Consider the following 14,885-nt stretch of genomic DNA (forward strand, 5'->3'; position numbering starts at 1 on the left):
GTTGTGGCACTTTTATTTTTTTTCCCAATTTATTTATTTTCAGAAAAACTGTATTCATTATTTTTTCACCACACCCAGTGCTCCATGCAAACTGTGCCCTCTATAATACCCACCACCTGGTACCCCAACCTCCCACCCCCCCGCCACTTCAAACCCCTCAGACTGTTTTTGTTCCAAGATTCTATACATGATATCACATCACATTTAATTCTTACATGTCCTTAGACTTATCTTGGTTGTGGCAGTTTCTCAGACTTTGCTTATCTTTCATTATCATGACAATTTTGAAAAGTACTGGTCAGGTAGGTGTTGTATAGAATTTTCCTAAGTTGGGGTTTGTCTGATGCTTTTCTCACAGTTATACTAGGATCATAGATTTTGGGAGTATATCACAGAGGTAAGTGCCATTCTTATCACATGATACCAAGGGTACCTTCTGTCATCATGACCTACCCTGTTGATGTTGACTTTGATCACCTCGCTGAGATAATGTTTGTCTGGTTTCTTCACTACAAAGTTACTCTTTTTATCTTTTTCTATACTGGCCCTTTGAGAGGAAGTTATTGTGAGCACCCTATACTAACAGAGTGAAGAATTATATTCCACCTCCTTAAAGATGAAGAATTATATTCCAACTCCTTAAAGATGAAATATGCACATAAATTTTTGGAATTCTTCTGTATGGGATACTACTCTATTCTTCCTCATTTGTTCATTTATTTATATAATTTTGGAGTCATGGGTATATGTTACGTATTTATTTATACAATTGACCCTTGAACGACATGGATTTGGGCTGTGTGGTTCACTTTTAGGGACATATTTTTACATATGTCCTTTCCTTATAATTTTCTAAATATTTTATTTAGTTTATTATACTATTACAGTGTATAATACAAGCAGTATACAAAATATTTGTTAACCTTTTTTTATGTTTAGTTTATTTGGTAATAAGAACTTACATATTTTATTTTGTCATCTTTTATTCCTTTTTTTTCAATTTATTTATTTTCAGAAAAACAGTATTCATTATTTATTGTGAAGGCTTCCTTTCAACAGGAGGCTATGTGTAGTAAAGTTTTAGGGGAGTCAAAAGTTACATGTGGATTTTCTACTGTGGGAGGAGTCATTAAACAATGGTCAACTGTGATCTAGTATCTGTTTTTATTGCCAAAATTATTCAAGTTCAAGCTGTCGGAAGTTTTTTTTTTAATTTTTTAAATTTATTTCTTTTCAGTTTAACAGAATTCATTGTTCATGCATCACACCCAGTGCTCCATGCAATATGTGCCCTCCATAATACCCACCACCTGGCTTCCCTGACCTCCCACCCCCCACCCCTTCAAAGCCCTCAGATTGTTTTTCATAGTCCATAGTCTCTCATGGTTCATCTCCCCTTCCAATTTCCCTTAACTCCCTTCTCCTCTCCATCTTCCTATGTCCTCCATGATATTTGTTATGCTCCACAAATAAGTGAAACCATATGATAATTGACTCTCTCTGCTTGACTTATTTCACTCAGCATAGTCTCTTCCAGTCCCGTCCATGTTGCTACAAAAGTTGGGTATTCCTCCTTTCCGATGGAGGTTTAATACTCCATATTGTATATGAACCACATTTTCCTTATCCATTCGTCTATTGAAGGGCATCGTGATTCTTTCCACAGTTTGGTGACTGTAGCCATTGCTGCTATAAACATTGGGGGTAGAGATGGCCCTTCTTTTCACTACATCTGTATCTCTGGGGTAAATACCCAGGAGTGCAATTTCAGGGTCATAGGGAAGTTCTATTTTTAATTTCTTGAGGAATCTCCACACTGTTCTCCAAAGAGGCTGCACCAACTTGCATTCCCACCAACAGTGTAAGAGGGTTTCCCTTTCTCCACATCTCCACATTCCTGTCTTGCTAATTTTGGCCATTCTAACTGGTGTGAGGTGGTATCTCAATCTGGTTTTAATTTGAATTTCCTTGATGGCTAGTGATGATGAATATTTTTTCATTTTACTTGGTTTCTGTATCCCTTTGGCATGCCCACCTCTGTGTGGGTGTGCACACACATGTGTGTGAACGTGCACATGTGTGTCTTTGAGGGGGTAACACTTATTTACTTTTTGTTTCCAGTCTCATCTTCAGTATTCCCTACCTCAGTCATATCTAGAATAAGTCACTTCTTCAAGAGACCCTTGTTCACAGACCTGTATCCCTGGGGCTAATAATACATCATATATTAATAAAAAATAAAAATAATTAAAGAGACCCTTGTTCCCTTTATTGAAGAAAGGCTTGAGAAGTCAAGTTCTGGGTACTGGGACCCAGTATTATATGTCTATTGTGTAACCGGCAAAAACTTAGTTTTATTTTTCTGTTAGACTGATGTCTACAATGTTAATATTCTCTTCCACAAGAATAAGTCATTTAAAGTATGTAACCTTGTATTCTTATTTGGTTATTTGATGGATTTATAGTGTTTCTTTGTACAATTATATTATGAAATCATTGTGTTGAAGTATTTCATATATGTCTTATGGGCTCTGCATCAGTCAGTTATGTTTTATAATTCTGGGGCTGAATTCTGTGTTTTTACATTTCCCAAATTCATTTCTTGCAGTAAAATTTATCTTTTTTGTACTTACCTCTTCTAATCACAGATGTAAAGGGTTGAAGCTAAAACTTTAGCAAGGGACTAGTTCTTTGAAGTATAGCCTGGCGCATGATACACTGTCACCTTGTTATGGTGTAAAGAATATAGAATAGGACTGCAATTCATTTTACTGAAAATTACCCATTTGTTCAGTAATACCCATCACTTAAGAACTTGATCATGAAAAGAAGGGGATGTATTCATTCACAAAATGGAAAACAATTCAGTCAAGGCTGGACCCCATGCTTCAAATGATAGGGAAAGGTCTTTCTGTGTGGCTCTCAACTTTACTTACATTGATTATCTTTGTACATTGTCATTTCTTCTTTTGCCTCCCATTATATTCTATAATTCTAATACATCATAAGCCATATTTATACTAATACTATTTAATAACTAAACAGTTCTCTGAGGGCATATTTAGTATCTCTGACTCGTGTATCTTCTTTGAAGTGGTAAAAATTACTTTGAGCATCTATATACTACCCATTTTCTCGAAATTTGAAAGAAAAAAGTAACTCTTAAAACAAACCCTGACCCTTATTATTTACCATGCTCCCACCCAGGAATCAGTGAATATATCCAAGGTGTTGAGTACCCTGGTCAGAGTGGGGCATTTGGATATCCCTGTAGTTGAATGTGCCTGAGCCATACTGTATAGAGTACTGGCAACTGATTCAAATTACAGTCTCATGCAAATTTTTGGTTAGGTTTGGTGGCTTATTTTAGTTAGTGCATCCATGTTCTTTTTCTATGACGAATTTCCAAATTAAGTATTTGTAGTTCTTTTTTTTTTTTAAGCATGGACTATTTACAACATAAACTAAAATACCTCTTTTCTAGGCTTTAAAACAAACCATTCTAACACTTGACTTCAAGGCAACATTTATTTCTCATACCCCTGCAGGGTTTAGCTTCTCTAAGTTGGAATTATTTGGAAACTTCTGCACCTTCTAAGTTGGCTTCTTCACACATCTGAAGCTCATTTGGCTATTAATTAAACTAGGCTGGCCTTGATTATTTTGATGGTCTAGTTTTGCTCTCATCTTCCAGCAAGTAAGCCTGGCCGTGTTTCAAGTCAATGGTAGAGACACAAGAGAGAGCAAGTCCCATATGCAAGTTTGTTTTAAGCCTCCACTTATACCATGCTTGATACTATCCAGGTTGTCAAAGTAAGTTTCATAGTTGAGTGGAAGGTTAATTGACAGGGCATGTTATTCTATTCATGATCGCAGGGAAATGCAGAGTTACATAGCAAATGATGTGGGCACAGGGAAGAGGCAATGAGTCTTTGCTACTCCTGGAATCTGCTACAACCAGGAGATGTAGAAGTGGAATAAAGATCAGATCCATGACATCCCTTCAGGAAGCTGAAGTTGGGCAGGGGAATAATACAAATATTGCAGGAGAGAATATGATGTATCATTAAAGTTACAAAGTAAAATCAGAGGAAGAAAGAGAAATCATGCCTAATTAGAAATGAAGACTGGAGAAAATTACAATTGAGTTTATTAGTAGTTATGTAATAAGGAGTTGGATGAATAATATAAAAAATATATCCATCTTTAGAATACTAATCCATTTAAATGCAAAAACTTGATTATTTGGCTTGACATATTTTACTTAGGTATCTGTAAAAAGTGAATTGAATAACCTAAATGCTAGTAGAATTTCTTTAGTAAATAAAATATTGTTATAAAAATAATCTTTGATTTCCTAGTTTATTACTTGTTGGTAACATTAGTAAGAAATCAAGAGTACTTATAGTCAGTGGGTAATCTTTATGAATTTTGACACAGTGATTTCTTTTTTGGGGAAAAAGTATATGTACATTTTAGACTTTTATCTATTTGCCCTTTTGTGTGTCAGAAACCTCTATTTTACAGTTTCATGGAACTATAAAGCTTTTTGTGCACATTCTGTGGGCATTTATGGAGCCTTTTTGGTACTCAACAACCTAGTAGAAATCAAATATCAAAGAAGTGGGAAATATGTTCACATTCTTTTAAGTCTGAGTGCTTTTAGTTGAAGGAGTTAAGATGAAAACACCCATTAAAATGTCTGAAAAACTAAGTAATATTTCACTCTGAGCTCTCCCTCTGGACATTTTCTTTTTTGTTTGTGATTTTCTGTCTTATTTCTAGATAACTAAAGACTGAGGTGTAGCCTTAATGGAGATGTTCTTATCCCCCTCCTCAACATATAGTTTCTTTCTTAAATTAGGTGAGACTATTTCTAGTCAGAGACTTTTGTCTTGAATCTGAAGGTAGAATTTCATGTATGCGTTCTGCAAAGAATACATTTTAAGGGAGACATGAAGAGGAAAGCCTTTCTTAAGTGGAGTTACCTATGGGTGGATTCCCCAGAGGAAGTATTGTTACCATAACATTTAGTACCACTGTGGAGATATCCTAAATGAAATGTTTCTAAAAAAAAAAAATCCAACCCCCCCCAAAACAAAAACAACACCAAATAACAGAATAGGAAGCCTGATGTATATCTTTATTGTTCATGAAACTATATTTTTAATGTTTCTTGACCTATAGAAAAATAACAAAACTGTCCAGAAATGATTAGATTATATATGGTGCACTTCAAAAGATACAGAAAATAACATGTAAAGTGACCTTTTGCCCCATTTTAAGACTCCCGTTCACTTTGAGAGAAATAACCATACCAGGCATACATAGATGGTTAATTTTTTTTTCTGTAATTTCTTTCTTCCCATTTGAGAAATGTTAAATTGTGTTAGTTTTAAATAAACATGATTCTTTCATAGATACAGGTGACATCTTTAATATGTATTTTGTTCTAAATATCTTACATGTTCAGAACAGCTGTAAGAATTTGGAGAAGGTGTTACTGATTACTACCTTCAAAAGGAAGACTAGCCACAATAGCCAAAATATGGGAAGAGGCCAGATGCCCATCAACAATATGAATGAATGAATAAAGATGTGTGTGTATAACACACACACACACACACACACACAGGAATATTACTCAGTCGTTAAAAAGAATGACATCTTGCCATTTGCAATGACATGGATAGAACTAGAGGGTATTAATGCTAAGCAAAATAAGTCAGAGAAAGACAAAGACCATATGCTTTTCATTCATGTGGCATTTAAGAAACAGAACAGGTGAACATAGGGAAAGGGAAGGAAAAATAAGAGGGAAACAGAGAGGGAGACAATCATAAGTAACCTTAACTATAAGAGACAAACTTAGGGTTGCTGGAGGGGAGGTGGGTGGGGGCATAGGGTCATTGGGCTATGGGTATTAAGGAGGGCACTTGATGTAATGAGCCCTGGGTGTCATATGCTACTGATGAATTATGAAATTCTACCTCTGAAACTAAAAAAAATAATTTTTATGGATTCTTCTCCTACCCACTTAATGAAACAAGATGGGATAGGGAGGGAGACAAACCATAAGTGACTCTTAATCTCACGAAACAAACTGTGGGTTGCTGGGGGGAGGGGGGTTGGGAGAAGGGGGGTAGGGTTATGGACATTGGGGAGGGTATGTGCTTTTGGGTAAATTGGAAGGGGAGATGAACCATGAGAGACTATGGACTCTGAAAAACAATCTGAGGGGTTTGAAGTGGCGGGGGGGTGGGAGGTTGGGGTACCAGGTGGTGGGTATTATAGAGGGCACAGCTTGCATGGAGCACTGGGTGTGGTGAAAAAATAATGAATACTGTTTCTCTGAAAATAAATAAATTGGAAAAAAATAAAAAATAAAAATAATTTTTATGCATCATTTTTTTAAAAGAAAGCTAGATTCACCTTTATCATTTCTTTCTACCTTGTCTCTCACACATCACTTAAGGAAAACTGAAGGTGAACCTGAACTCAATGAAATGTGAAGATAATAAGTATTTTCTGTCCTTTATTTTCATTGCAAGAGGTCATTAATTATTACCTCAGAAATACTTCTCTAGTCTCCATTCCTTCGACTTCTGGCAAGAAATAACAGAATTTCAGGAAAATCTGAAGTCATGATAAATGCCTTCCCTACTTTTGTGGGAGGGAAAAAATGTCAGAAAATACATAAGAGATGTTGAGGAAAAAATTTTTAAAAATTTAAATTTTTTTTGCATTTTTTTTCAAGCTAAAGCTAATTGGTTATTTTTCAAAGCACAAAATGAAGTACTTATTATTTGGTTTGCTAAATTACTATGGTATGGATTTTATATATAAAATCATTACGAATGTAGTTGTTATAGGAACATTGTTACAGGCAGAGTTGGAGTCTGCTGATTTTTCAACAATCTACTTTATATTTTACCAATTTAAGAGAAGCAGACTAGAACTGGAATTGAAGAACCCATCAATATTATTGCAAAACAAAGAACATTACTATGTTTCCTGGATTTGCTGCACTTAACAATTCAGAATGCCTCTTTTTCAGAAAAAGAATGCATTATACAGTGGTAGACAGACTAAACTGATTTCACAGGATATTTATGTATGGAAATATATCTAATTATTTTCCTTCTTTTGTTAATAGCATAAGCAGTTTCTTTCTTTCTTTTTTTTTAAAGATTTTATTTATTTATTTGACAGAGAGAGATCACAAGTAGATGGAGAGGCAGGCAGAGAGAGAGAGAGGGAGGGAAGCAGGCTCCCCGCTGAGCAGAGAGCCCGATGCGGGACTTGATCCCAGGACACTGAGATCATGACCTGAGCCAAAGGCAGAGGCTTAACCCACTGAGCCACCCAGGCGCCCTAGCATAAGCAGTTTCTTATACTTCTCATGTTTTTATTTTTAATCAACTTTCACAGACTGTTGATAACTAAGCCTTAGGAAAGACTTCTTCATTTGCTCATAGTGTCCTTCCCTTGCTCGTGAAATCAGTATTTCTTCTAATACAAAAATGAATACTGTTTTTCTGAAAATAAATAAATGGAATAAATAAATAAATAAATAAATAAATAAAATCTTTAAAAAATAAATAAATACACAAAATAAATATATAAAATAAAATACTTCTCAGTCACACACACAAAAAAGAAAGACTCTTGCTACAGTGTATCTGAATGGGGTTCTAACACATGGACATTGATGCTCTAGTTTCAGAGGAGGCTACAAAGTAATTTGCTTCAACCTTGATGGGATTCATGTATGAAGTTCCTTAATTTGAGAAGTTTGTTTAAGGGGTGATAGACGGCTACTATTGTGACAAATCACTGCAAGAAGACAAATTAAAAACATGCAGTACCAGTAAGGAATGACGTAGGATTCTAAAAGTTGGGTTTGTAATACATTGCGTTCTAAGAACACATAGTTCCTCACAGAAAACGGTGTTAATGGAGACACAAAGATGTCTGGCAAGAGTACATCTTGGCATATGTATTGTTTGATATGTAAAACCAGTGAAAGCAGAGCTGAAATTACTCAAATACTCTTACCCCACTCAGTGACTTAAAGTCAAGTTGCAGAAATGTTACATTGTTGTCACCCAGGAACTTATTAGAAACCTGGAATTCTAACCTCTGTCTGAGGTACACATGAGAACCTGAATTTTAAAAAGCTAACTAGGAGATTGATTGAGATTTGGGGTAGCACTGCTCCATTAGATACTGCTGTTCAGTAGCAGAACGTTTTCATCAAATACTACATGTAAATCACATACTTCAACCAGAGATGCTCTATGTCTATGGTTTAAGTTGAGGCAGGATTACCAGAACCATACTCATCAATGCCTCTGCTTGTTTCTTGGGGTGGCAGCCCAGAGCATCGTTAAGAACTCCTATAGTTTCACAATGCACAGCGTCAAAACAAACAAACAAACAACAAAAAAAAAACAAACACTTTTCCTAATGTTAGACTTTTCAGATTAAGTCTACCTTAGGCCTACAAAATCATGTTAAACCTCTGATTGAGACCCTCATTGATCTAGAAGATGTGTACATCCACCTACATTTCAGCTTTCAGTTACAGACAGGGTAATACCAACATTCTGTTGGGCAGTGAGTGGGACTGAGGGCATTCCTAAAGTTGCTGAAAAGTATTTCTGGATGTCTTCTACTGTTCCATAGAGAAAGATGGATAGAGAATATATAAAAAAAAGCAGTTTTGTGTCCATGGAAAAGTCTCAAAGGTTTAGGAAATTAAAACACCTTAAATATTCAAAAATAAAACTTGTAAAAAGAACAGTCTTTTCAAATGATACATAAATCTGGGTTCCATGAGTAGATTTTAAAATGTTATATAGACTGAAAAAAATGAAATTAAGATGTTAAAAAAATAAGATGTTATATAGAGGTCCTGTATTGAAAACATAATTGTGCAAAATGTAAGCATAGACTAGGAGAAATTTCCATAAGATTAAGTAAAGACTGGAAAGAAGCTAACAACATAATAGTGAAATTAAGAACTATGTCGAGTGCTTATAACAAAAATAACACCAGAGAAAAATTGAATCTGTAGAGGAGAGAATTGAGAAACTAACCCTTTAGGAATGCAAACAAGAAACCTGAAAGAGAGATGGAGGAGAAAAATAAAAGTCAAAATATTTCATTGTGTATTTGTGCCTGCCCCAGACAAAACTACAACCAGCTGAAGAAAGGGAAAACTATATTCAGCTTGGGAAAAAAAAATTGTTCCATAATGTTTTAAGGAATTACCCTGGCATTTAAAAATTTTTAATTTCTGCAAACATCTAACTAGAACAAATAAATCAACAATAAATGTGTATTTGAGGACAAAAATCAGCAAGTCTTAGACTTCTCCATAACAGTGACAACAGAAGACACTGAAGCAGTGTGTGAAGTTTAATTGGTAAATAATGATGAAATTAGTCAGTTATCTGTAAAGGCTGTAACCTTTTTCAGATACTAGTGACTCAACCACTATAGAATCAATCCAGAAAAGTCAAAATTCACTGAAGTCGATTACAAGATAAGTCAAAATGAGTGTCCTTTATTTGTTAAAAAAACACTAATTAGTTTATTTATAATACAATATTCTGCATCTGTCAGAAAGTAAAGCATGGAGCACTGGGTGTGGTGAAAAAATAATAATGTTTTTCTGAAAATAAATAAATTGAAAAAAAAAGAAAGTAAAGTATTATGCAGCAGTGATGCTGAAAAATTCGTTTAGCTAACTGGTAAAATAGTATACCTTTTCTATCAGTTGCTTGAGCTGTTGAGGATCTGATTCTTGATTTTGGCTTGGGTCATGATGTATCCATCCCCATGGGGCTTGGCACTCAGCAGAGATTTGCTTGTCTCCCTCCCACCCTGTCTGTTCCTCCCCTCCCCACCCCACCTGCACTCATTCTCTTTCTCTCTCTCTCTTTCTCTCTCTCTCAAACATGTAAATAAAATCTCCTAAAAATTGAGGCTAAGAAAATGGAATTTATTCCAGGAAAAGGATTTTAAAAGTCAAAAAGTAACAAAATTTTGAAAAACTATTTTTAAATGCTAAGTACATGATGTGGATATATATACATATAATCAGTAAGAAAAATCAATGTCTAATAAAGCAATCAGATACCAATTTTCTGTTATAAAGAATGTTAATAGGTGCCACCTTTACAGAAAAAAAATTGAATAGATGTAAAATGCCCAAGAATTCAAATTACAGAAGCAACATAGACAGCAAAGTGTTCATTGTTTCATTAACACAAGAGAAAATTAGAAAGAGTTCAAATAGGGGAATGTTTTAGAGCGAGCTAAAGTTTTTAAAGTGTCTCAATGTTTCTTAAGCTCTTCGTTATAAAAAATTGACTTAAAATAGTGAAACTAATTACATTTGGCTAGTCATTTCTGAATTCTTAAACAGGAAGATATTTTGACACTTCATTATTGAAAAATGCTTTAGAATTATAAATTACTTTCCCAAATATATCATTTTGGTTCCAAATCTCCTTTGTAAGGCAGGAAACTCAGGGAATGATTAGTTTTACTTTTCAGATAATGGATTTAATTTATTAGGCCAGATTTTTTTTTGTTTGTTTCCTCTTCCAATTTTAAATTCTGTCTTTCCCCACCTGGTCTGCTAAATACTGGAGAGCCTGATCTCTGTAGGCTCTGTCAGCAAGTGTCTCTATATTCTGGTATTTAGCTGTGTGGACTTGTTGGAAATCACTGACAAGAAAGGAGAGGATTGGAGGAGAAAGATGTATTTATTGCTCTGGCTCACTCTGTTCTCTTACAGGGTAACAGTGGCTGAATTTTCTCTCTGTGGCCAAAATTGCTGTTACACAGTTTCTCTTCCAAAGCTCAGCTCTCAGAGTCTGGTATTAACGTTCCTTCCCATTATCCCTTTAGGCCTTGGAGCTGGAGAAGGACTTTCTGGTATAATTAGACTCTGTGTGCTTCACAATCCTTATTGGTTAATTAACTCTTCTCAGCTTACTTCACTTATTCCATTGTGTGGTGTGCCAGCTGTGTACTGTCAGGACCGTGGTATACATGGATACCCAGGGAGTTAATGGCTCTTTCAGTTATATCATAGAAGAATATGTCACAGCCAGGTTAGAGACTCTAATGTTTCTATGCTCTATTTCAGGGGAAATTTTTGTTTTAGACACTAAAGATAAGGTATCTTTTTATGAGACAAAAATACAGTTTGGCTGTTTAAAATATCTGTGTACAGGCAGGGTTTATTATACACACCTACTAGCATAGAAGTTCTTCTTTACAAGTAGGCAACCAAATTATGTTGTCATGGCACTAGTTCTTTTATAATGAAATACTATCTCAGTTGAATGCAGTGGAAAGACTTTGTGAAGGTGGACAACGTGAAAAGCAGGGAAATCAATGACAAAACTTTGTTACAATACCAATAAAGATGAAACCATCTGTAGAAAAGTACCAGAACAAAACAAAAACTTTTAATGACCGAATCCCTAAAAAAGAAGGAAAAAATGGGCACTACATCTAGTAGGAGGCAAATCTTTGAGAAGAGCCCATGGAAATTATCTATGATTATTCTTATTTTTAAGCTTTGTATTTAGTACATTTTGTTGATCCTGTGAGATACGTCCTTGGTGGAGAGATTGTGGGGTATGTTTTATGAAATAATTTAGTTTTTGACAGAGCTGGTAAGCTGGCAGACCCATTGGATTGCTCAGTAAAAATGATTTTTAATTAGCACCACAATCACAGACAGCTTATCAGTCAGAATTCAATTTAATATTTCTTTTACTTAGGAGGAACCAACATGGAAGTAACTGGTAGGGATGCCAAGCATAAAGTGAAGAGCTGTTGCATTTCATTTGGCTGGCCCCCCTCTTTCCCAGAGCATCTGGGATTCCCAAGCTGCTTCTGCAAGCCATAACAAGTCCTGTAAATCATGGCTTTACACTGTAAACACCACAATCTCTGGTACATAGTAAGTGTTGAATAAATTATTATTATTATTTTAGTGATTTATTTATTATTTATTTTATTTTATTATTATTTATTTATTAACCAAATAAAAGCAGGATGAGAAAATATAATTATATATGCAGGCCTGTTAAATGCATATGTCAAATTTATCACAAGCCAAGCAAAGGAATATGCAGTCAGATATGTCTTAGTTATTAAAGATGTGCAAGCATTCTAGACCTAAAGGGCACAGAAAACATTTCTTCTAAACTTTATACCTCAGTCTTCAAGTCAGAGTAATGTAGACAAACAAGACCTCAACAGTATCTGTCTGGCATGCCCAATAGTGTATTTCTTGAGGACATATCTTATATTTTTGCAAAACCAATGGAAGGACATAACACTTGAACACTGCTTGTTATGTACAATTGTGTAGAAGAGTGATTTTTTTTTAAAAAAACACGGTCTCCTTATGAAGGCTAAAGTTGTATTATGGTCTTTTCTTGACTAAAGGGTGTTTGTACTGGGAGCTGTGGCTTGCCATTGTGTTCACAAAAATTAAGATCTTCTGGAGAGACTTGGGAGCTATCACCAGGGGTAGAGGAGTGGTATAGCCAGCAGAGTCCAATGTTTTGTCCCCAGAGTGAAAGTTTGATTTTCAACTTGCATAAATATCTCACAGAAAGAGGGATGAATGTATAATACTTCATAAATACAACTTTCAACTGAGCTGAGCAACCAGTTTGAGGTTGTGTTTCTTGTCAAGTTCAAGTGTAGGATACTGGTGAATAAGTAAACCACATAGGATGATAGGAAACTTAGCATTACTGTGTGAAAGTTAAGATAATTCTAAGAATATGTTTTCAATGCATGAACTTCTCATCAGTACACAGATGAATGGTGGGAGTCCCTGAATGCCAAGACAAGGCTTTGATCAAAAACATCATAAGAGAAAATAAGCCTGGAGAGAAATATTCTGGCAAGAAAATGAAGAGCAGATAGAATTAGGAATTGTGGTGATAAAAAATTCCTGCTGTAAGAGATTGAGACCCAGAATACAAATAATTTTCACCTTACATGCTAAGAGGAATGTGGTATGGATTTGGAAAGAGAAACTTGTGAAAGATGCAGAGTTTTTATCTAGTGTTTCCAGAAAATGTTTCGGTTCACCAATGGTGGAAGCTCTGAGCATGTAAGACATGAGTGCCAGCAAATATGCACTAGCTTTTCTGATTTTTCTCTTTCAAGTTTCTCTTTCTTTTTCTCTTTCAAGTTTCAGTCCAAATGCTTTGTCATTTTTTCAGTGAGGGCTTCCAAAAAGACCTTACTTAAAGTATGCCTGCCTTTAGCTTTTCTTCATTATCATATAACTTTGATTATTATTTTTTAAATTTATTTTTTATTTATTTTCAGCATAACAGTAGTCATTGTTTTTGCACCACACCCAGTGCTCCATGCAATCCGTGCTCTCTCTAATACCCACCACCTGGTTCCCCCAACCTCCCACCCCCCACCCCTTCAAACCCCTCAGATTGTTTTTCAGAGTCCATAGTCTCTCATGGTTCACCTCCCCTTCCAATTTCCACCAACTCCCTTCTCATTTTGTTCTTACCTTTTACTAAAATTACTAAATATATTAAAATTACTTCGTCTACTTGTTTGCATGTTTGTTTGCTGCCTACCTCTTCTCCTTGAGTAAAGATGTTACATCAGTCCTTTTCTCTTAGATCTCTGACACCAACTGGACAGGAGGAGCTTAACAGTATTTCTTGAATAAAAGAATGAATGAATGAATGAATGAATGAATGATTGTTGTATGTTTACCAACACTGTTTCATGGCTACCATGGTATCCCTCACTTTGGCTAATTCTATTATTTCTCATGAAGCTTGAATGAAACCTTGTCAGGTATATTCTCTCACAAGCTTCTATTAGTTAAAGTAGGGGCTCAAAAGTCACAGGGAGCTTTCCCCCTGAAGATATTCTTTCATTTGTAGAAAGTCCTCATCATCTTTATTGCTGTTTATATCCTTTGATATTGTGTGTGACTCAAAATACCATGTATGATTTCTGCATCATTAATACAATGGACCATTTACCTCCATATTCTGCTTTTTATATGACTGGCATTAAATTTTTTGATGATTATGAAGGGGTGACTTTTAACTTGGGGATAATTTATAGTAGTATCTTGGGAAGAGCTTTACTTAATAACCTGGGAATTCTTTATAAAACCAGAAAACTACCATTTTAAAGGCAAAACATCAAACATTACTATTCCTAAAACTGTCCTTTATAAGGTTTTAACAAGATTGAAAATTCGGTAACATGTCTGTATAATAAACTAAAGTTTTCATTAATGCATGAGTTATAGGTCTGGTAGTAAAAGATGGATAGAGAGATAAGGTTTAAAAAAACCAATTCCCAATTATGATTCTGATTTTTTTAGGATGGAGATTATATACTAGCAATCTAAACAGCACTATCTTAACTCTTAATTCGGTAAGACTGCTGGTTTATATTGGTTGTAGAAATGGGTGGTAATATCAGTGATAGAACCCATCCACATATTAGGCAGTACACTTAAAGTATGTAGTGTAAGTAGTGTAAAGTAAGTAGTGTAAAGACAAGAAGTACATAATATTAACTGACATTCTTATAACATTTTCTATTAACAGGGTCTTTTCCCAGCACTTGATACACTTAACATACATAACACTTTAAGAGTTTGTGAGGGGGAGCTTGGGTGGCTCAGTAAATTAAGTGTCTGTTTAAAGATCTAACTTTGGCTAACTTTGGTCATGATCTGTGGTCATGGGATCAAGCCCCACTTGGGCTCTACTCTCAGTGGGAGCCTGCTTGTTCCTTTTCCTCTGCCCTTCTCCATGCTTGTGTGAATTCTCTCTCTCTCTCTCTCT

Source organism: Neovison vison, chromosome X (genome assembly GCF_020171115.1).
Source record: "Neovison vison isolate M4711 chromosome X, ASM_NN_V1, whole genome shotgun sequence".
Taxonomy (NCBI): Eukaryota; Metazoa; Chordata; class Mammalia; order Carnivora; family Mustelidae; genus Neogale; species Neogale vison.